Genomic DNA, 24,786 nt, shown 5'->3' on the forward strand with positions numbered 1-24,786 from the left:
TTGTTTGTGCCATCGAGCCTGCACAGTTGCTCAGTGCGGTGATATGTTTGCTTACAGTGCGCTTCTGTGTTCCTCCAGTTCATCGCAACTCGACAGTGTGTGACAGTCTCAGCAGCAGGTCGCGAGTGGACGGTGGGATTTACCGACGCAGAAAAAGCTGACGCGCCACGGTGTACGGAGCGTGTAGGAAGAACGCATTTCGTTCTTGTACGGTGTACGAGGTAAAATATCACAATACATGTCGACAATCTCAGCAGTTACATGTCGACCTCTTCGACCAGTTACGTGAAAGTGGTAGTGTGACACGTAGACAATGCAAGAGAAGGAAACAAATGATGACAGAATAGGGGAAAAAATTAATGTCAGTGCTGGTGTTGCAGCCGATCTGCACGTCAGCTCCCACAGAACTGCACGAGGGAGCGGCACAACCGTGGCAAGTTGTCCTACTCATTCCCCACACGTGTGGGTTCCGTCCCTATCCATCCTATCCGTGTCTGTCTCTCTCTCTCTCTCTCTCTCTCTCTCTCTCTCTCTCTCTCTCTCTCTCCATCGAGAGCTGCGTGGAAACGATTGCGAGAATCGTATTAACTTACGTACGCGGGCATTAAGACGAGATACTCCAAACGTGTCTCGTTTAGCGACGAAACCGTATTTACCAATCGTGACCGGGTAAACTACGAAAACCTGTGACTATCGGTCTGTCGACGATACCTGTCGGGTTCGACAGGTGGTACGTCAGCTTCCACGGAGTTTAAACGTGTGGTGTGGGATAGTGAAGAGTCAGCTCACAGACGGAACATTGAATGGACACAAATATCACAGTCTCCTAACAGACCGTCTTCCACAGACGATAGAAGACGTTCCTCTGCAGACAGGGAAGAACCTGCCGTACCGACACGACTGCTGTCCAGCCCGTAGCGCCTGAGGTACTACAGCGCGTCTTCAGATACTCTTACCAAATCGTCGGATCGGATGTGGAGGACTTGTACCTCAAACAGCCCATTCCTGGAATTTGGTGCATGTAGATATTTTTGAGTAGGGAAAGCTAAAGACACTGTCTACAGGGGCACCCAGCTACGCCTGACCATACACAGTTGACACGTTACCGCAGCCTGCTCAGATAGCTCCGCTGAAATGCCAGCACGTGTGTAGGTAGCAGTCGTTCCGTACTAGGCGAAGCGCCTGTAGCCACTGCTGGTGGTCATTTTGAACACAACCTTTTACGGTCAGTTGCCTCATTACTACTCAGAATCCACATGGCTAGTTTCTGCATTTATGTTCTCCTTTAGTGTGCGTGCTACCACAGGTGGTGTTCAATTGTCGGTACGGGAACCTTTCAAAATGCGATCTCTCTCTAAGGACTCTCACTACAATCCCACAGTGACCACCACTGACTTTCTAATTTACTCCACTTTCAGTTTTTCCAGTCACCACAGCCATTTTTCCATTTTAAAAAACGTATGTTTACAGAAAAGATACACTTTCTAAGTATTGTCACGTAGAAGAAGGTGTAATTATCTGAATGATCAACACTAACTTCGATTAACGAAGGTTTATTCAGCACATGCACGTACAAGAGCATGGAGCGAACTGCCTCCAGCCAGAACACACACACACACACACACACACACACACACACACACACACACACACACACACAGGCAGGCATGTGTAAATGCAAAGAGGTTGGGCAGAGGTGTCAATCGAGGTGGAAGTACAGAAGCAAAGACGATGTTGAATGACAGGTGAGGTACGAGCAGCAGCAACTTGAAATTAGCGGAGGTTGAGGCCTGGTGGGTAATGGGAAGACAACCTCCGGTAATTTCACGTTTCAAGCTGCTGCTCCTTGTACGTCACCTTTCATTCAACAACATCTTTGCCTCTGTACTTCTGCCTCGACTGACATCTCTGCCCAACCTCTTTGCATTTACACATGTCTGCCTGTGTATATATATATATATATGTGTGTGTGTGTGTGTGTGTGTGTGTGTGTGTGTGTGTGTGTGTGTGTGTGTGTGTGTGTGTACCTGTCCTTTTTTCTCCCTAAGGTAGGTCTTTCCACTCCCGGGATTGGAATGACTCCTTACCCTCTCCCTTAAAACCCACATCCTTCCGTCTTTCCCTCTCCTTCCTTCTTTCTTGATGAGGCAACCGTGTGTTGCGAAAGCTTGAATTCTGTGTGTGTGTTTTTTATTGTCTCCATCAACATACCAATGCTTTCGTTTTGTAAGTTACAGCTTCTGTGTTTTCAGATATATTTTTCCCACGTGGAATGTTTAGAGAACATTCCAGTACAATGATTCTTGACATTTGTGGATACTTCTAGAATGTACTCGAACCGAATATAGAAATTAAAACTGTACAGTGTAAGCAAGTTTTGAACTCACGACCCTCCATGCTACGGTTCGGTATCGTATCCACTACAGCACGTTGCTGCTGAGCTTCTTGTGCGACACTGGCCTGTCCTTAAGGGAACAGCGTCTCGCTGTCACGACGTCCTACCAGTCCCGGGAACGAGTCATCGGACCTGCGTACTCCCACTCCCGATCACCGATGCTCGCCCTGGCGGTGACGATGTTCTCAGAACTTCTTTCGCCGCTACGCCTCTTCGTAACCTTTTGCTCGTTGCCGGTCGCCGGAGCTTCGAATTTACCCCGGGTGGCAGGATCCTCCGTAGACCTTATGAAAGGTGGCTACACTGAGCCACAGCGCCAGAGATTGCGCCAAAGAGTATTATTCAGCCTCCTCCACTGGCAGTTCTTGTCGAGAAGTGGTGGTGGGCAGTTCTTGTTCAGATGTAGTGGAGAGTGCTTGTCGTGAAGTCGGAGTGGAGAGTGCTTGTTGCATGTTTTATGCAGTTCTGATGGGCTAGACAGCAGATTTTCTTCGAATGGAGATATTGTAACGATCAGAGTGCTTTTCGTCAATATATATATGAGGTAAAAAATTCCCCTTTTTTTTATTATTTCAATGTCTTAAATAATGTGTCATTACAGGTTCGGTCAACAAAGCATCTGGCTCGTGTTCTTGTATTAGAGTGTAATTCTGGTTTTCTTGCGCAATTATAGTATTTCTATTTTTTTTAATTACTTCAATATAAATGGTACTTGAAATTTCTTGTCTTATTGGAGAAGAACCGTGCCACATGTGTACGTTGAGTCACACTTCCACACACAGAACAGCTACACTTGTGTTCGTTGTTTCGTAGGTTTTATAGCGTGCATGGGGACTTGATTAAATTTTTATGAAAATAATTTTACTGTCTGTGCGGTTACGCTGTCTCGTAAACGGTTGGCCCTGACTTGTTTTAGCACGCAATCTGACTGCATCGAATAACAACAAGAAATGAAACAAAACTTCCGTTAACACAATTAATTAATTAAGTCCCCATGCACGCTATAAAACCTACGAGACAACAAACACAAGTGTAGCTGTTCTGTGTGTGGAAGTGTGACTCAACGTACACATCTGGCACGGTTCTTCTCCAATAAGACAAGAAATTTCAAGTACCATTTATATTGAAGTAATTAAAAAAAATAGAAATACTATAATTGCGCAAGAAAACCAGAATTACACTCTAATACAAGAACACGAGCCAGATGCTTTGTTGACTGAACCTGTAATGACACATTAAGACATTGAAATAATAAAAAAAGGGGAATTTTTTACCTCTTATATATTGACGAAAAGCACTCTGATCGTTACAATATCTCCATTCGAAGAAAATCTGCTGTATAGCCCATCAGAACTGCATAAAACATGCAACAAGCACCCTCCACTACGACATCTCAACAACTCTCCACTCAGACTTCACGACAAGCACTCTCCACTACATCTGAACAAGAACTGCCCACCACCACTTCTCGACAAGAACTGCCAGTGGAGGAGGCTGAATAATACTCTTTGGCGCAATCTCTGGCGCTGCGGCTCAGTGTAGCCACCTTTCACTTATCTCTCGATATCTCGTCATCTCGTGTCGGAGTAGAAGTCATCAACTTCGTAAGTAACACGAGACACATCTTACAACCTTATAAGGTCCAAAGTAGCGCCTGAGGAGAGGCCGACCTTCCGAACAGGGGTGAAGATCCAGACGACGTCACCAGGCTGGTAGGCAAGAGGGCGGTGGCTCGCTTCGTGCCTTCGGCCCGCAGCGTGCGGAGTCGAGCCAACTGCCGAGCTTCCCCAGCTCCGGCTAACAGCCAGCTGACGTAGTCGTCATCCACGTCGTCAGCATGTAGCGGAAACACAGTGTCCGTCATCGTATTCGCCACACGCCCGTGTGCCGGGAAAAACGGCATAAATCCTGTGGTGTCTTGTTTGCCGGTGTTGCAGGCAAACGTCACAAAAGGTAGCACCTTATCCCAGTTGCTCTGCTCGACATTGATAGCGTGTCGGCCGAGGTCTCATTAAGGCATTCAGTAAACCCGTTGCACTGACAGTTTATCTCCGTCACGAGATTCGATTGAAAAACCTTCCCTCAATCTGTAATTAACGACCTCGGGGCACCGTGTTTTAATATGATGTCTTCCGTGACGAATTTGGCTACTTCGGATGCTTCGGCTGTTTTCACGGCTTTTGTAATTGAATTGCATGTCAGGTAATCAGTGCAAACAATAATCGATCTATCGCCACTAGCAGACGTTGGAAATCATCTGAGGAGGTCAGTGCCAACACGTGGGAAAGGCGTGTGGAATGAGTTGGCCAGGTGGAGGAAGTGCCTTGCTCCTCTGGCACTCTCGACAGTGCGACACATAGTGACGGACACTCCTAAACAAACCTGGCCAGAAACATCTCTTGCATATCCTCGGCTTTTGTAAGCGTCCTAGAAGCACAGGCTATATAACCTTCTCTTTTCCATCCGAAATTTGCACCAGAACAGCAGCAATTCCATAGCCACTGGCACCTGTGTGTAGTTCTGTGGGTGCTCTCTCACCATACAGACCAAGTACAGCGGCGGTAGTCGGAGCTTACCGCAGCACATCAAAAGAATCTTGTTGAGCACCACCCCACATAAATGTAGCATCAGCTTTTAACGATTCTTGGAGTGGCCTGGCTATGATACCAAAGTCTTTGATAAAATGACGCTAACAAGAACATAATCCGAGGAAGCTTCTCACATCTCCGATACCTTTAGGAATTCGAAATTCCATTATAGATATCACCTTTTCTGGGTCTGCCTGCACACCTTCGTTTGACACAAGGTGTCCAAGTGTTTTGCTTTATTTTGCTCCAAACGGAGACTTTCTTGCATTAAGTTTCAGTCCGCCTTGTTGGAGACACTTAAGAATGGCCAGGAGTCTTTTTATATGTTCATCAAATGTCTCTGTGAACGCTATAATGTCACGTAAGTAACAAAGACACATCGACTACTTCAGGTGACTAAGATTATCTATCACCCGTTCAATAGTTGATGGTGCATTACACCACCCAAACGGCATTGCCCTAAACTCATACAGGCCCTCAGGGGTGATGAATGCAGGTTTCTCACGATCACCCTCATCTACTCTGATTTGCCAGTATCCCGAGTACATGTCCACGGTTGAGAAAAACTTGGCCCCCTTCAGACAATCTAGTGTGTCGTCAATTTGTGGAAGAGGGTAAACGTCCTTTTTAGTTATCTTATTAAGCTTCCTGTAATCAACACAAGAGCGCCAACTGCCATCCTCCTTCCCGACGAGGACCACTGGTGACGACCACGGGCTCTGCGAAGGCCGAATTACGTCATTCTTCATCATTTTCTCTGCCTCGTCGCGAATTATTCGACGTTCCATTGCTGACACACGGTATGCTCTCTGGCTTTTTGGTTGATGGTCTCGAGTTCTAATCCGGTGCTTCACCATCGATTTGTCCAATTCGCCCATCACTTGTGGACTGAAGCATTCATAGAACTCTTGAAGAATGGCAAGTAGCTTCTGTTGCTCCTTAGTGAGATCTGGTGATAGTCGAGCTAGAAGATCTCGTCTCGTAGTGGTAGCGCTAATTCTGCCCACAGACTCGGCGCGGGAGGTTTCTATGACACTCAGCTGTTCTTCAATTAACGGCTCAGCATGTTTGCTACGCACGTTTGTGCGTCTTGGAAGGATCTGCGGTTCTCGACGACAATTAACTGTCCACAGTTCACCGAATCCGTTCTCAAACGAGACGACAGAGGCTGGGATGACCAAGTTATTGTCCACTGGTATGCTTCTCTTACATTCCACTACAAGATCCACGGGTTCATGTATGGCACGACATGTGACAGTTACCTTTCCAGTGCTGACTGCAAGAATGATCGCTTCATCCAGCACACACAGACTGCACACAGTCGGATGCGCATCTTCCTGTCCACAGTATCTCAATCTTTGAGCGAGCACAATCTATAATGAAATTAGAATTATATTATTACCTTCAGCTGCTGACAGGCATTGATATATATCAACAGGGTTAGGTGAAAATGTGTGCCCCGACTGGGACTCGAACCCGTGATCTCGTGCTTACACGGCAGACGCACTATCCATCTGAGCCACCGAGGGCACAGAGGACAGCGCGACTGCAGGGACTTATCCCTTGCGCAGTTCCCGCGAGGCCCACATTCTCAACTAGTATGTCCACACACTACATTTGTAGTCTCTCACCCCGACACACTCATTACTCGTTGAAGACATTCTTACCGAGACCCGTAAGAGTTCGGAGAATATGTGGGCATCCGACATGTCCGAAAGAACAGACGCCGTATCCATATACGTGTACAATCTGTAATCGCCTGAGAAGCTTTCAAAAAGTCCCACCAGAGAATGACGTCATTACTACACTCTTGTAAGACGAATTCTGAGGGCTGTGTATGGCCACTTACACCCACAATCCACACGAATGGTACATCTTCCCATTAGCCACCTTCAGCAGAGATGTTTTGTTGTTGACGAATACGGTTGTCTCTTACTGGCAATGCTACTTCTCCGAAATGACTCAATACGATGCTCCAGAGTCCACAAGAGCTCGGGGTGGTCGGCCATCGACGAAGATATCGACTTGGCTTCCTACCATTTTCGTAGTGATCGACGGCGGAGGATTTTCCTCTTCAGCGGCCTCACGTCCACCCTTTAGTTTTCCAGGCTGCGGCAGCTACGTGACCGGCCGGAGCTTCTAGACGGTGACGGAGACCTCGATCGGCGTGTCGGGCAGCGCCCTCTCCGGCGGCTAGCTTGCGGCAGTGGTGACCCACGTCGTCCTGCACCCACATCGTCTTGTCCGTCTTCGTAGTCCCGGAGTTGGTGTCAGCTGAGATCAGTCTGCTGTCTTCTGGCACGGGCATCATCGAATACCTGCCGCGTTTCTCGACAATAGCGCGCCCCACGTCCCGGTCGTCCGCGGTGGAAACATCCTGGTCGGTTATCCTGGGTCCTGCAGACGTCACTCATCCTCGGTGCCCAAACAGGACCTTCATGCGGCACTGCAGGAACGTAACTCCGCCCAGGTCTCGACTTTTTCGCCATTTTAGAGGGAAATGGAGGACGATGGATTCTGTTCGATATCTGTTCCACTTCCTCCCTTATGACCTCTTGAAGCGTCTCGGTTTTAAGCTTGCCGTGCAATCCGAGTGCCTTCTGAACTTCCTCTCTCACTATCTGATGAGCTCTTGTGAAATCAGTTCCTTCCTGCATCACACACACCGATACGACGTTTGGAAGCCGTTCAAACTTCTTGCGTGTAATTCTTTTTTTTTATGCATTGTCTCGATATACTAGCACCACTTTATGAAGTCGTCTGCTGTAGAAACCTCCTTCAGGAGTAGGGCTTGATACGTGTCCTCAGCAGCAGCCTTCATGACATGTGCAACCTTAACTTCCTCCTCCATTCCTGGATCCAGTATTTTACACAGCTCCAAGACGTCTCGAATGTAGGATGCTGTAGTTTCTCCTGGACGCTGTGCCACGCACTTTAATTTACCTTCAGCCTTGCACTCCTGTTGTGTGTCGCCGAAATACTCGCGCAGTTCCGCCTCGAATACTTCCCAGCTTGTGAACTTCCCCTCGTTGTTCTCATACGATTGCTTGGCAGTGCCATCCAAGTAGCAAAATACGTTAGCCAAACACACGGTGTCATCCCATTCATTAAATTTGGCTACATGCTCAGGTTTCTTCAGCCACTTGTTTGGATCTCGGCAATCGTCACGAGAGAACCCAGAAGGATGTCTCACGTGGTGGCACACAGTTGCTGTCATCGTGCCGTCCTCCTCTTGTTCTGTCTCTGGTAGATTGCAATCTGTCGAATATGCCTCTAACTCAGGTTTCTCGCCAAAAACGGTGGCTCTGTCGCGGCCTGATGGGGCATGAAAAGGCTGGGTCTATACCCACGATGTGTTTGAAGAAGCAGCGTCCTCGAAAACGCTCTGTCTCACGAAATTATCCTTGGTGGTGCGGATTCGGGGGTTATACGGTACTGGCTAGGGGCCGTTTTTTTCCCCTGGGTAGACTATGTTAGTGGAGGCGGCGGCGATGATGATGTAAGTGTACGGTTGCGTATGAATTCATATCACTATCGCCTGAATTGGCGATGGATGGTATTGATTGGTGCTCTCTGGTCAGGGTTTTCATCCCTTCCCAGGGAGTTGATGAGTTGGTGTGGTGATGCGTTGGATGATTCATAGAATTTTAATGATTTTTGTTTTATGAGATGACAGAATGAGGGCTGTCCTAACACTGCTCTGATCTCCTCACTGGTCGAGAACCACGGAGCGTCAGCAACGATTCGGAAGGCTTTGTTTTGGACGATTTCCAACTGTTTGAGGTTGGTGTCTGCAGCCGTGCCCCACGCTTCTGATCCGTAGAGCACGGCTGGCGGGACGATCGTTGTCCAAATTTTGAGTTTGGCAGGTACTGCGAGTCCCCTGCCTTTAAGGAGTGGATATAACCGAAAGAGCCGGGCAGAGCCCTCGTTTCTGGCCCCTCTGATGTGGTGGATGAATGTCAGATTTTTATCCAGTTTTAGCCCTAGGTAGGTAACTACTACTTTCCAGGGTAGTACCTGGTCGTCGTGCGTGATGTTCACTATGGGGCGTCTGATTTTGTGGCCGAATGGGAGCCACTGCGTCGTCGCTAATGTGCGCTATCACAAGTTCCAATACCCAGCGCCTGCACCAGAATGTCACAAAGAACGAGGTGTAATTAGCTGAATGACTAACACTAACTTCGATTAACGAAGGTTTATTCAGCACTTGCACATACAAGAGTGCGAAGCGAACTGCCTCTGGCCAGAACACATACAGTATATATACATCTACAGAACATTCCAGTACAATGATTCTTGATACTTGTGGGTACTTCTAGAATGTACTTAAACCGAATATAGAAATTAAAATTGTACAGCAGAGGTGAGTTTTGAACTCCGTGCAACAGTTTAGTATCACAACCGCTACACCACGGTGCTACTCGGCTTCTGCTGCGACAGTATTATTACACTTTGTTTATTGGCTAAGAATACGAGACCTTGACTACCGATCCATTCTGTGGAAACTGCACATCAATAGCACTTTCCATTTTGGCAATATATGCAGTGCAAGCTTAGCTGATTCGACCTGTATATTTCAGAATAAAATTCAGTTATTTGTTACAAGTACATTTTTATTTTCCTTCACCAGATTTGACAAATTAATTTATCTTCAGAGGCTTAGTAATGGTTTAGTATGCCACAATATGTCCAAAAATTTACATGTTGTATGTATTTACTGTAAAAACATATTGAGAGACCGACAATTTACACTAGCTGAATCGCCCCTCTGTACACGTCAATCTGTTTTATCGGCACCGAGGAACACACAGAAGCACAACCGAGGTACATAGAGAAATTTATATATAAAAAATGGTAACAAAGAGTTAGAGGGGCTGGCCAGTACTTACCTCAGCTCAGTACAGCCGACAGATAACACAAAACAGAACAGAAAATTTACATTCCTAGCTTTCGGAACTTTGTTCCTTCATCAGGGAGGGGAGAGGGGAAAAAAGGGAAGAAGGGAAAGTGGATTTAGTTGCTTCACAACCTCGGTTGTGAGTAACAGGGAACCTGGGTCGTAACTAAATCCACTTTCCCTTCTTCCCGTTTTCCCCTCTCTTCTTCCTGATGAAGGAACAAAGTTCCGAAAGCTAGGAATGTAAATTTTCTGTTCTGTTTTGTGTTATCTATCGGCTGTACTGAGCTGAGGTAAGTACTGGCCAGCCCCTCTATCTCTTTGTTAGTATTTGTTTCACATCTTTATATGAGATTTTCCATTAATCATTTATATAAAAAATGGCATAGTTCTAGCTCACAAAAGGAACACTCATTTTCACTTTTTATAAGACATGCTATACATTAATTGCATCCATTTTATATATTAGAACTATGTGCCCTTTTTTCCTAAATCTTAAACTTGGAACATGAATCACCAGCAACTAAAATAATAGTAATAGTAGTAGTAGTAGTAATAATAATAATAATAATAATAATAATAATAATAATAATAATAATAATAATAATAAGTATTCAGCAATGATATAAATATGGCTTTTGGAACAGACAAATGTAAGAAAAATAGCACAGTCAAGGGCAAACACACTAAACAAGAAGATTACATATTGGATAACCACAGCGACTGCATAGAAGCAATGGAAAAAACAGATGCCTATAAATACCTAGGATACAGACAAAAAATAGGAATAGATAATACAAATATTAAAGGAGAACTAAAAGAAAAATATAGACAAAGACTAACAAAAATACTGAAAACAGAATTGACAGCAAGAAACAAGACAAAAGCTATAAATACTTATGCTATACCAGTATTGACCTACTCATTTGGAGTAGTGAAATAGAGTGACACAGACCTAGAAGCACTCAATACACTTACACGATCACAATGCCACAAATATAGAATACATCACATACATTCAGCAACAGAAAGATTCACATTAAGCAGAAAGGAAGGTGGAAGGGGATTTATAGATATAAAAAACCTACATTATGGACAGGTAGACAATTTAAGAAAATTCTTTCTAGAACGAGCAGAAACTAGCAGGATACACAGGGCAATCACTCATATAAATACATCAGCTACACCATTGCAATTTCATAACCACTTCTACAACCCTTTAGATCACATAACATCAACAGATACAAAGAAAGTAAATTGGAAAAAGAAAACACTACATGGCAAGCACCCGTATCATTTAACACAGCCACACATAGATCAAGACGCATCCAACACATGGCTAAGAAAAGGCAATATATACAGTGAGACGGAAGGATTCATGATTGCAATACAGGATCAAACAATAAACACCAGATATTACAGCAAGCATATTATTAAAGATCCCAATACCACAACAGATAAATCCAGACTTTGCAAACAACAAATAGAAACAGCAGATCACATCACAAGCGGATGTACAATACTAGCAAATACAGAATACCCCAGAAGACATGACAATGTAGCAAAAATAATACATCAACAACTTGCCATAAAACAAACTAATAAAACAACACGTTCCCACATACAAGTACACACCACAAAATGTACTGGAGAATGATGAATACAAATTATACTGGAACAGAACGATTATAACAGATAAAACAACACCACATAACAAGCCTGACATCATACTCACCAATAAAAAGAAGAAATTAACACAACTAATTGAAATATCAATACCCAACACAACAAATATACAGAAGAAAACAGGAGAAAAAATTGAAAAATACATCCAACTGGCTGAGGAAGTCAAGGACATGTGGCATCAGGATAAAGTCGACATTTTCCCAATTATACTATCAACTACAGGAGTCATACCTCACAATATCCACCAGTACATCAATGCAATACAGCTACATCCAAACATATATATACAACTACAAAAATCTGTAATTATTGATACATGTTCAATTACCCGAAAGTTCCTAAATGCAATATAACATATACCATACAGTTACAAGGAAGTCACGCTTGACCGAGGTCCGCGTCACGTTCCATTTTTAACCAGACTTAAGTCTGAGAAAAAAAAAGTCAATAATAATAATAATACTGTGAAGGGATGACATGACTGGGACGTGGGGAGTAGTTTCAGCAAAATTTGGTGCTCACACAACTGGTTATTTGTCTAGGAGTACTGCTGTTGCAATAAGATACCTCTATAAGCTCAGCTATGGGTAAAGGTATGGGGTAACGTGCAAAAATGTTCTCAAAGAACTTGCCGGTATTTGTTTGTCGTTTTTAGTCGACTGTGAATACTTTTAGTGTACAAAGTGCACTTGGCTCCTTACTGTTGCCGTTCGTCGTGTGGACGGGGTCGCAACAGTGAGCAGTGTGGTGAGGCAATAGTTTTGTAAGCTGCAGGTGAAAAGGATAGCCGAGGCTTACTCACGCGCTCCTCCTTGACGTATATCTCGAGCGGCCGCCGGAGCAGTTCCGCCGTGTCGGTGACCTGCGAGAGAAAACAGAAAGATCTGAATGTAACAGAAATTAAACTGCCGCACACCCAAGTAAAATAATTACGTCGAATTTGAACACCGTGTCGGCGGAAGAATCGGCAGCTAGGTCCGAATTCACTACTTGCGTAAAATCGTCAATGCGTTTACTCTAATCCGAATGTGACCTCGACTGTGACAGCAATGAAAACAGTCAGGGGGAGCCAGCGTTCCACAGCACCAATTACAGTCAAAATATGGATTTGAAGGAGCACAGAAAGAGGAGATGACGTACCGAGCATACGGACTGTACTCACTCCGGGCAGACTGCGATTTTGTATTCCTGCAGGAAAAACGGCAACTATTTACAGCTCCGTATAAAATTTACTTATAGCACTCACTCTAGGGACAGTTCTTCCATCCAAACGAGTTTTTGAGGTCACGAAAAGTCATTCAATCAATGATCCGTGCAGTGTGTTCCGTGAATGCAACTGTAAAGGACAGCCTCCAGGGACGCGACACGAGTCAACTTGTATACTAACAGTCATGACCGACCACTGCTGGCCACTTCTGTATGAAGCGTACTGACAACACAACGCGACTAATGCTAACCTACTCACATTGTTGCTATGGTACGTACTCAATACTTCACACTCGTTTGTACGTATGATGAGGCACTTAATGCATCGTGGAAAGTCTCTGTGACAATTTCATTTACTGGCACATTTCAAAACATTGCCGTCAGAAGACAGCTGAGTTAATAGGAAAAGAATAACCTACAATACGAAATGCATAAATACGGTACTGAAGATGGTTCATACACAAATGAAGCCTAGTGCCAAACTGAATGTACATAAAGACCAATAGTAGTGAAGAAAATAATTGCGATCTACATCTACATCCATACTCCACATGCCACCTGACGGTGTGTGGCGGAGGGTACCTTGAGTACCTCTATCGGTTCTCCCTTCTATTCCAATCTCGTATTGTTCGTGGAAAGGATTGTCGGTATGCCTCTGTGTGGGCTCTAATCTCTCTCATTTTATCCTCACGGTCTCTTCGCGAGATATACGTAGGAGGGATCAATACATTGCTCGACTCCTCGGTGAAGGTATGTTCTCGAAACTTCGGCAGAAGCCCGTACCGAGCTACTGAGCGTCTCTCCTGCAGAGTCTTCCACTGGAGTTTATCATCTCCGTTCGCGATTACTAAATGATCCTGTAACGAAGCGTGCTGCTCTCCGTTGGATCTTCTCTATCTCTTCTATCGACCCAATCTGGTACAGATCCCACACTGCTGAGTAGTATTCGAGCAGTGGGCGAACAAGCGTATTGTAACCTATGTCCTTTAATTTCGGATTGCATTTCCTAAGGATTCTTCCAATGAATCTCACTCTGGCATCTGCTTTACCGTCGATCAACTTTATACGATCATTCCATTTTAAATCACGCCTAATGCGTACTCCCAGATAATTTATGGAATTAACTGCTTCCAGTTGCTGACCTGCTATATTGTAGCTAAATGATAAGGGATCTTTCTTTCTACGTATTAGCAGCACATTACACTTCCCTACATTGAGATTCAATTGCCATTCCCTGCACAATGCGTCAATTCACTGCAGATCCTCCTGCATTTCAGTACAATTTTCCATTGTTACAACCTCTCGATATACCACAGCATCATCCGCAAAAAGCCTCAGTGAACTTCCGACGTTGTCCACAAGGTGATTTATGTATATTGTGAATAGCAACTGTCCTACGACACTCCGATTTGCATTTCATCCTTTCCCTTTTTCACGGTCTATAACGATTTTAAAACACCCTTTTTATTCACCATTTGTTCCCACATTTTCAACCTTTTCTTTTCTTCTCTTCTCCTTTTGTTTTCTATTAACCACTACAAACTCAATTAGCAACACCGAACTACATATTAAAACTGACAATCTATAAATAAACTCACAGCAAAACGATACCGACACGCGAAACGAGCACGCTACAAACTTACGCACCGACCTAATACTGTGCACTGCCATCCAAGGCCACCTAGGTCCCCGAAGAGGCTACTGCGAGATGTTCGGGTGTCAGCTTCGCACAGTATTCTTACTGCACACTTCTGCAGAGCAAATACTTTTCTTCAGCTCGGCTCCGACGCCCCAGTAGATCGTACGGCAGTGTCTCTCGAGTGTTTAAATTTAAATGAGTCAGCTGGATTGTGATAAGGAGCTGGTGCCCACAGCATTGCAGTCGCAACGCCTTCACTCCAAATAAGCTGCCTGGAAAATGGAGGCAAGACAGTGGCAATACAACTCACGCTTAGCTATAAGCTAGACACCGACGCTACTCCATTTATACTACCACTGGCAATTGGCTAGTACACAAATATACAAAAATTCCTCAGTACAACTGCAGATTGAGACCTGTCACGAAAAGACCGTACAGATCGTATTGTAAGAAAGACGGCACAAGTTTCTATTTACTGAAACACGTATCAGCTTCCCCAAACCACAATCCCCTAAGCCAAATGCATTTCAGATCAATATATCTGCATCTCTGGTACAGAACAGAGATCTGGGGTGGGGAATAGATACACCTTTTTTTCTTTTAAAAAAGTTAAAAGGGCGGTGCGAGCGGCAGCTAAGGTAAACGACTGTGAGCCCGGCAGAAAAATTTTTCAAATGGCTCTGAGCGCTACGGGACTTAACATCTGAGGTCATCTGTCCCCTGGACTCAGAACTACTTAAACCTAACTAACCTAAGGACATCACACACAGCCACGCCCGAGGCAGGATTCTAACCTGCGACCGTAGCGGTCGCGCGGTTCCGGGCCGAAGTGCCTAGAACCGCTCGGCCACAGTGGCCGGCAGAAAAATTTTCAGAAAATATAAAGTACGTACACCACATCTCCACGCACATGCTGCAAAGTACTCCCGTTTGTGAAACTAAACGCAAGGCGCAATGTGACGAGTTCAGTAACGAGCGCAACGGAAAGACATTAAGGCTGCAGACAGCACTCCACATACGACAGGACAAGTTTTTACAATAGTCATCTGATTTTAAGATGACTAGTTTAAAACTTTAAAGAATAAACTGAAGCACTTACTATTAGAGAAATGCAATTATCCCATACAAGATTTCTAATTCTAATATCTCCTCATAGAACTGTTAATGTGCATTCCGTAGGCTGGTGCGAGTAACAGAAAACTGATAATTTAATTTCATCTTCATATCATGATCAAATGTATGGAGCAAAAATAAGACTCCGTGGAAATTACACAGCTTTCTCTCGATACGTACACTTTTAATAATAATAGTATTGCCACTTAAAAGTATTATAGTTCACACACTCTGAGCAAAAACATTTTGGAAAACTTATTGTTATGTGGAGAACAAGTAGTTAAAGAAATAAGCGAGCTGACGGTGAGTGCTTACACTGAGCGGAAATGCAAGTACAGCTGACGGGCACATCTGAAAGAGCACGCACTGCACTAGCTTGCAGAACAAGCAGTTCGTTTGCTAGGGGAGGAGCTACGGGCTGGCTGTGAGAGGATACAAAAGGTGTGGGGGGCAGGTCACAAAGGTCGCGAGGGACCAAATGGCACTGTCACCGGTCCTTCAGTCGAGAGGTAATACGTTGTAATGGTACTTTAATTACGTAACCATTACGGCACCTCAACTGAACCTCTCGATACCAGTAATATTCTACTGTGTTTCTGTAAAGTAGTTATATTTCTGAGACAACATTCAGATTTGATTTCATTAATGTAGAGGTACTTTGATACATCGATATGTTTATATTGCAATGATAGTATTGTTATTTGTATTCTTTCTTTTGTCACTATGATCTTTGCCGTACTTGTAACTCTGAATTTTGGACGCGTAAGCGATTATTAGTTAGTTGTTAGAGACTTAGAGACTGAAAAGTCAAGTCTTTGACGTCATGTTGGAAAGACGCATAACGTATTCAGCTTATAAAATGTGAACTATAACAGTGGGGAAGATCTTTTCAAGTATTTTTGTATTGTGAAGTGATGTTTTGTGTGTTACGTGATATTGCATTAAAATCAATTAAAAGGAAGTGTAACTTAAATTCGGAGTGCTGATTATTTTTTTTACGTCACTATTGTGCTAACTTTGAAAGGTTTAATCAAGAATGCTTTGTGAAGCGCATCTACAAAACTTTTGAATATAGCATAATAAAACGTAGGCCTCTTTGCATCCGAGCTTGGAATCACAACGACCGAGATTTTCGACGATTGAGCCACGATTTTACAACGAGACCAGCGTGGGAAACACGAAAAGATGAGTGCCTAGTTTATTCATTATTGCATGAAATGACTTCATTAACTGTGCTCTAATGACACCTGCCACATAATATAACTTCGTTGTTGCCCGAAAATGCAGTATTTGGCAGCGTGAGCAACACCAGTCTTTTTTAAATTTTAACCTTTGTTGTGGTAGGGTTGTTAGAACGTCCAGAGTTAATCACGTCCCCCACGAATGCAATCGGACGAGAAAAGTACGTAGGAATAGTAAAATCGAGGCACCGGAGGGAATACTAGAGCCAGAGCCGAGAGAATCTACGGAGAAGTACAGGGCTATTACAAATGATTGAAGCGATTTCATAAATTCATTGTAGCTCCATTCATTGACATATGGTCACGACACACTACAGATACGTAGAAAAACTCATAAAGTTTTGTTCGGCTGAAGCCGCACTTCAGGTTTCTGCCGCCAGAGCGCTCGAGAGCGCAGTGAGACAAAATGGCGACAGGAGCCGAGAAAGCGTATGTCGTGCTTCAAATGCACTCACATCAGTCAGTCATAACAGTGCAACGACACTTCAGGACGAAGTTGAACAAAGATCCACGAACTGCTAACTCCATTCGGCGATGGTATGCGCAGTGTAAAGCTTCTGGATGGCTCTGTAAGGGGAAATAAACGAGTCGGCCTGCAGTGAGTGAAGAAACGGTTGAACGCGTGTGGGCAAGTTTCACGTATAGTGATGTGAAAGATTCAGTGTTTAAACCTCCTCTACCAAGAAACGTGCCAGAACTGCGAGCTCGCATCAACAATGCTTTCGAACTCATCGATGGGGACATGCTGCGCCGAGTGTGGGAGGAACTTTATTATCGGCTCGATGTCCGCCGAATCACTAAAGGGGCACATATCGAACATTTGTGAATGCCTAAAAAAACTTTTTGAGTTTTTGTACGTGTGTGCAAAGCATTGTGAAAATATCTCAAATAATAAAGTTATTGTAGAGCTGTGAAATCGTTTCAATCATTTGTAATAACCCTGTAGAAGTTCACAGACCGCGCCGGCACGTCGGTCAGAGCAGACGAGGAGTCCCGCAGGGCTGCAGGGCTGGAATGTGCCGACGCGTGTGCGACCCCCACTGGCTGGATTGAAGGTAAAGACAGCTGTAGGGTACAGAATGATTTCTGATTGGGAGACTGAGAATGCTAATAAGTAACTGACACGAGTCGGACTGTCAATAATAAAACGAGGCGGTAGAAATAACTGGAGCGGCAGTCGGCACCTTTCGATGCTCCCGATGCGCTGGAACACGTAGTGCCCGCAGCTGTCACATCCCCGATCTTTTTTTTTTGTTGTGGTTTTAGGGCACACAACTACAGTGGTCATTAGCGCCCACACTAAGTTAGGAATGCACTGCGACGCACAAGGTTGGAACAGCAACTAAAAAGGACAACACTATAAGAGTCACATTAACAGGCAAAGGATAAAAAAAAACAGCATAATCAAATGTCCTTAGACAGGTTGGTCAAGTGGATAAAACGAAGAACGCGAACAGCTGCTCCCGGGTCGTGCGCTAAAATTTCATCCAGAGTACGTGGCAGGCCGAGATCAACGCGCAGTGAATTAAACTTCGGACAGGACGTCAAAATGTGGCGGACCGTCAGCAACTGCCCACCCGGGCAGACCGGCGCCGGCGCAGCCGTCAGCAGATGGCGGTGGCTCAACCGGTAGTGTCCGATCCGTAACCGGGCCGAAACGACCTCCTCCAGCCGATAAGGGCGTGAAGAGGTCGTCCGAGCCGCGGGGAGTGGTTTCGAGGCCCGAAGCTCGTCGTCCGGAAGTGCAGCCCAATCGGCACGCCACAGCGATAAAATGCGCCGACAAATGACCCCGCTACAATCTGACGAAGGCACACGACGAGAAGCCGTCCGAGGCCGGAGGACCGCAGCCTCGGCCGCGGCATCTGCAGCTTCGTTTCCAGGGATACCGACACGGCCAGGAACCCACATAAAGGTAACCGGAGAACCGCCGTCCGCCAGGTGCCGAAGAGAGTGTCGGATCGGGTGCACGAAAGGGCGAACCGGATACGGATCACCGAGGCTCCGGACGGCACTCGGGGAATCGGAGCAGATGACGTAAGCAGAATGTCGGTGGCGGCGGATATAAAGAACAGCCTGGTGGAGGGCAAATAGCTCAGCTGTGAAGACCGAACAACGGCCACGGAGCCGGTATTCGAAACTGTGTGCCCCGACAATAAAAGAACACCCGCCACACATCCCGGTCTGTTACTGTCGGAGCGTCGAAGGTGGGAGGCGGCACCCACCGTTTGACAGAAAGTGTCCCTAAAATGTAAAACAGGGTGTGACAGAAAAAAGGACCGCACTTAAAAGCGATTAAAACTGAGTAAAAGGGGGGCAACCGAGGCAGCCGGCAGAGGAGGTACGGTCGAGGGTTCTCCAGACCCGGTGCACGGCGGGAGAAAGTGGAAAACCGGTTCGGCTGCCTGTAAGCAGACCGACAGTGCTAGAAGTGAAGAATCTGGAAGACGGAGAGGCAGACGGAGGGAGAATTCCGCCGGAACGCGGGCCACTCTCCGAGGCTCTGCAACCGAACCGCGACGTGGGGACGACTCGTCACGCGAGACGGAACCAGAGGCAGTGCGGTTTAACCGACGTGGGAGGCGGCACTCCTCCTGGGAGGAGCCGGGCAGGACCGTCGCCGCTACCGTCTTCTTCCCTCTCTCTACTTTGCGATCCTAATTCTCGACACCGACTGCCGATCTCAGCAGTTGACGGAATACACTTTCTCCCACTTTCCTAATAAAAAAATAGGATATGTTAATAGGAGTCAGTCTCCTCTGTTGACTAAAGTGCGCGTCACTCACGACGGCGGCCGAGTTTGGGTTCGTTCTGCGCATCTGACGTCACGAGACACAGTCGGCCAATGAACAGAGAACGGCGTTGCCAGAGCTCGGCTGCAGTGCAAACCATGGACGAGTGCCTTCAGTTTTAGAAACGTTCAGTCATAAATAAAGTAACTGAACAAAAGCAATGTCTTGATAGCAGACTTTCTTTTATAGAATGTTTGGAAAAACCATTCTTTATACCAATTGCTACATATTCTATTAATTAATTACACCAAACAAGCAATAAGCATCCTAATTCAGGAGAAAGCAAGGAAAGGTGTTTGTATCAATCTCACTAACCGCTTTTTCGCAATAAAGAACAGCGGTAATTGATTGTTTCCTATTGTACTTCGACGAAACGTGAGTAATTCATAATCATACCAACAGTGTTTGTCGGTATTCTGCACGATAGTTTAAAGTCCTCCGTGAGGTCTGCTGAATGATGAGCTCCATTAGCATAATGGTTAAAGTGTATGGCTGCTAAGTGAAAGGTTCCGAGTTCAAACCTTGATCAGTGCTCAATATTTTCATATTTAAATACAATATCGAAGTGTCTTACTTCATGAATTTTATTCGTTTGAATGTAATTTTTTGAAATTTCTAGTGGCAACTAAAATCGACCATACGGAAATTGTACACTGTGACTTTTACCTCTGCAAACTCTTCAAAATTTCGTGCAATGGTTTACTACATCTAATGCTGCACAATAACTGCGTTGAACATCGAAACAAAATTAAGTCATTTATGGGGGGAAGGTATCAGTCAAGAAGATGTGTAAAAATCAAATTTTTGGGCCAAATAGTTTTTGTGAAATCGAATGATAAAGTGTGTCAAAGCAGTCGAAACACCATGTGTCTGCACAGGCGAGCAGTGCAATGATGACAAAATCGCGCACATGGCGGAATCCGGGGAGCACATCTCCGTAGCAGCCAAAGGGTTAATGCGGCCGTGGTGGCTTCACTTCATAAACTGCGCGCTCCCCCCCTAAACGTAAGTCTGCGACCCATACTATACTATGGCGCTGCTTCTCTTGGCGCGTACATCTGGCAACGCAGCAATCTCCCGCATCTGGGCGAGCATGCGCGAACCGCCAAGATAAAATAATTGAACTATAGTGTCCTCAATAAATATTGAAAAATCATAAAAATGGCTAGTAGTTTATCTCATAGCGAGCTTTATGTGACCAGCAGTTGAAGTGTTCACACTTTTTGCCCATGTAATTTTTTTCGTAGTTCTTCATTTCTATTGCTCTCAGTCCATCCCGATTATATTCAGTAGCTCCTCATCAGTTATGCAAGCTGCCCAAGTAATCTCCAATATTGTTCTGTAGCACCATAAGCTTTTATTCCCTTCTCATCTAAACTGTTCATTGTCCACGTTTCAGTTCCGTACATGGATACACCCCGTGCAAACACTATCAGAAAAGTCTTCCTAACACTCGAATCTATATTCGATGTTAACAAATGTCCGTTCTTCACAAATGCTTTTCTTGCCATTGCCAGTTTACATTTTATATTCTCTCTACTTCGACCATCGTCAGTTATTTTGCTGACCGAAGTCCAAAACTCATCTCCTACTTTAAGTGTCTTGTTTCCTACTGTAATTCACTCGACATCACCTGATTTAATACGACAACATTTCAAGATACTGTCCATTCTGTTGAACTGCTCTTCCAAGTCCTTTCCGCCTGTGACAGAATTACAATGTCATTGGCAAACCTCAAGATTTTTTCGTTTTCTCCTTGGATTTCATTCCTACTCCAAACTTATCTTTGGGTTCCTTTACAGCTTGCTCAATATACAAATTGAATAATGTGTGTCTCTCCCTTCTCATCCAATGCTTCCCTTTCGTGCCCCTCAGTTGTTGTAAATGCTGCCTGGTTTCTGTACAAGTAAATAGCCTTTTGTTACCTGTGTTTTAACCCTGCTATCTTCAGAATTTCAAAGACTTTCCAGTCAACATTATCAACAGCTTTCTGCAAGTCTACAAATGCTATAAATGTAGGTTTGTCTTTTCTTAACTTGTCTTCTAAGAGAATCCATACAATCAGTTCTGCCTCCCATGTTCCTACATTTCTCCAGAATCCAAACTGTTCTTTCCCCCGAGGTCACCTTCTACCAATTCTTCCATTCTATAAAGAATTTGTGTTAGCATTTTACAACTATAATTTATTAAACTGACAGTGTGGTAATATTCACACCTGTCAGTACCTGCTTTCTTTGGAATTAAACAACAACTAACGAAGAGGTACCACATAAAATCAGGGACAAAACAGCTATACGGCACAACTCGGCTAAAAGACTGCATCGGCTGAAGGACATGTAGAGAGGTATCACGGTGTCATCAAAAAATTTCGCAATGGTGTGAGAATTTGTTGTGCGGGGAGGGGTGGGGTTTGGATTGATGTTGTTGTGGTCTTCAGTCCTGAGACTGGTTTGATGCAGCTCTCCACGCTACTCTATCTTGGGCAAGCTTCTTCATCTCACACTACCGACTGCAACCTACATCCTTCTGAATTTGCTTAGTGTATTCATCTCTTGGTCTCCCTCTAAGATTTTTACCCTCCACGCTGACCTCCGATACTAAATTTGTGATCCCTTGATGCCTCAGAACATGTCCTACCAATCGATCCCTTCTTCTAGTCAAGTTGTGCCACAAACTTCTCTTCTCCCCAATCCTATTCAGTACCACCTCATTAGTTATGTGATCTACCCATCTAATCTTCAGCATTCTTTTGTAGCACAACATTTCGAAAGCTTCTATTCTCTTCTTGTCCAAACTATTTATCGTCCACGTTTCACTTCCATACATGGCTACACTCCATACAAATACTTTCAGAAACTACTTCCTGACACGTAAATCTATACCCAATGTTAACAAATTTCTCTTCTTCAGAAACGCTTTCCTTGCTAGCCAGCCTACGGAAAGCACATTAACAGTTTTACGAGGAGATATTAGAATTTGAAATCTTGTATGGGATAATAGCATTTCTCTATTAGTAAGTGCTTCAGTTTATTCTCTAAAGTTTTAAACTAGTCTACATTTCTGCTTTCCCTTCTTTGCTTAGAACTGGGTTTCCACCTGACCTTTGATATTCATACAAGTAGTTCTTTCTCCAAAGGTTTCTTTAATTTTCCTGTAGGCAGTATCTATCTTACCTCTAGTGAGATAAGCCTCTATATCCTTACATTTGTCCTCTAGCCATGCCTGCTTAGCCATTTTGTACTTCCTGTCGATCTCAGTTTTGAGACGTTTGAATTCCTTTTTGCCTGCTTCATTTACTGCATTTTCATATTTTCTCCTTTCATCAATTAAATTCAATATTTCTTCTGTCACCCAAGGATTTCTACTAGCCCTCGTCTTTTTACCTACTTGATCCTCTGCTGTCTTCACTACTTTATCCCTCAAAGCTGCCCATTCTTCTTCTACTGTATTCCTTTCCCCCATTCCTGTCAATTGTTCCCTTATGCTCTCCCTGAAACTCTGGACAACCTCTGGTTTAGTCAGTTTATCCAGGTCCCATCTCCTTAAATTCCCACCTTTTTGCAGTTTCTTCAGTTTTAATCAACAGTTCATAACCAACAGATTGTGGTCAGAGTCCACACCTGCCGCTGGAAATGTATTACAATTTAAAACCTGGTTCCTAAATCTCTGTCTTACCATTATATAATCTATCTGATATCTTTTAGTATCTCAGGGTTCTTCCATGTATACAAACTTGATTGATGATTCTTGAACCAAGTGTTAGCTATGATTAAGTTATGCTCTGCGCAAAATTCTACAAGGCGGCTTCCTCTTTCATTTCTTACTCCCAATCCATATTCACCTACTACGTTTCCTTCTCTCCCTTTTCCTACTACCGAATTCCAGTCACCCATGACAAATTTTCGCCTCCCTTCACTATCTGAATAATTTCTTTTATTTCATCATACATTTCTTCAATTTCTTCGTCATATGCAGAGCTAGTTGGCATATAGACTTTTAGTACTGTCGTAGGTGTGGGCTTCGTATCTATCTTGGCCACAATAATGCGTTCACTATGCTGTTTGTAGTAGCTTACCCGCATTCCTATTTTCCTATTCATTATTAAACCTACTCCTGCATTACCCCTATTTGATTTTGTATCTATAACCCTGTATTCACCTGACCAAAAGTCTTGTTCCTCCTGCCACCGAACTTCACTAATTCCCACTATATCTAACTTTAACCTATCCATTTCCCTTTTTAAATTTTCTAACCTACCTGCCCGATTAAGGGATCTGACATTCCACGCTCCGATCCGTGGAACGCCAGTTTTCTTTCTCCCGATAACGACGTCCTCTTGAGTAGTCCCCGCCCGGAGATCCGAATGGGGGACTATTTTACCTCCGGAATATTTTACCCAAGAGGATGCCATCATCATTTATCCATACAGGTTAAAATTAAAATTGTAGAGGGAAGCCAAGAGATAAATACACTGAGCAGGTCCAGGTAATTGATGTAGTTACACAGAGACGAGCAGACGAGTGTGGGAAGCTGCATCAAAAGGAAGTAGGATTACGATTTAATGTCTCGTCGACAGAGATCGTCACAAAGAGCGCACAAGCTCCGACCTGTTCGAGGCCGGGGAAGGAAACTGGCCAGCAGCTCCTTCCAAAGGAACCGTCCAGACATTGGCCAGGCTCAATTTACAAAAGTCACAGAAAACCAAATCCTGGATGGCCTATTCTCCCGAACGTGTATCCGGAGTGTCGGAATCTTCACCACTGCACTAGGTGGCCGGTGGCCGGCGACCGTGACGACATCGCAACCCTGTAGAACCTGACTGCTAATTCGGCCCGAGGGAGTCCCCGGCAGCTACCGCCACCTACAGGTCGACAGCTCGACAATCGCAAAGCCCGTACTGTGCTCTCGGAGACCTCTGACAAATCTTTTATACAGGTGCTACCACTTGTAACGAAGAAGGGTTGCCCACTGCTATTCTGATTTGCTTTACACTCCTTCAGTAACCTAGTCAGGCAATGACATTTTCTTTTTTTTTCATTTTCACCACTCAGATTCCGACTACAGATTCTGTGGCCTTCAGCCTCATAGTACAGAGTTCAGAAATAGTTTAAATAAAAATTCCCCTGGTAAAATCTATTATTTCAGTACATTCTAATGTCCATTCTGCAAATAATGAGCTAATTAGTTTTGTTGGAAATGCATCATATTAACAGTTATGAACAATGA

General features: G+C 44.4%; 1 long non-coding RNA gene across 1 annotated transcript in view; it reads right to left on the reverse strand.

The window, feature by feature from the left end:
* Positions 1–24,786, reverse strand: part of LOC126143484 (uncharacterized) — a 41,361-nt gene that overhangs the window by 755 nt on the left and 15,820 nt on the right. Inside the window, exon 2 of the long non-coding RNA XR_007529742.1 lies at positions 12,372–12,431. This is a non-coding gene — a long non-coding RNA (uncharacterized LOC126143484). The remainder of the gene's footprint in view (positions 1–12,371; positions 12,432–24,786) is intronic.

Source organism: Schistocerca cancellata, unplaced genomic scaffold (assembly GCF_023864275.1).
Source record: "Schistocerca cancellata isolate TAMUIC-IGC-003103 unplaced genomic scaffold, iqSchCanc2.1 HiC_scaffold_808, whole genome shotgun sequence".
In the NCBI taxonomy this organism is placed as follows: domain Eukaryota; kingdom Metazoa; phylum Arthropoda; class Insecta; order Orthoptera; family Acrididae; genus Schistocerca; species Schistocerca cancellata.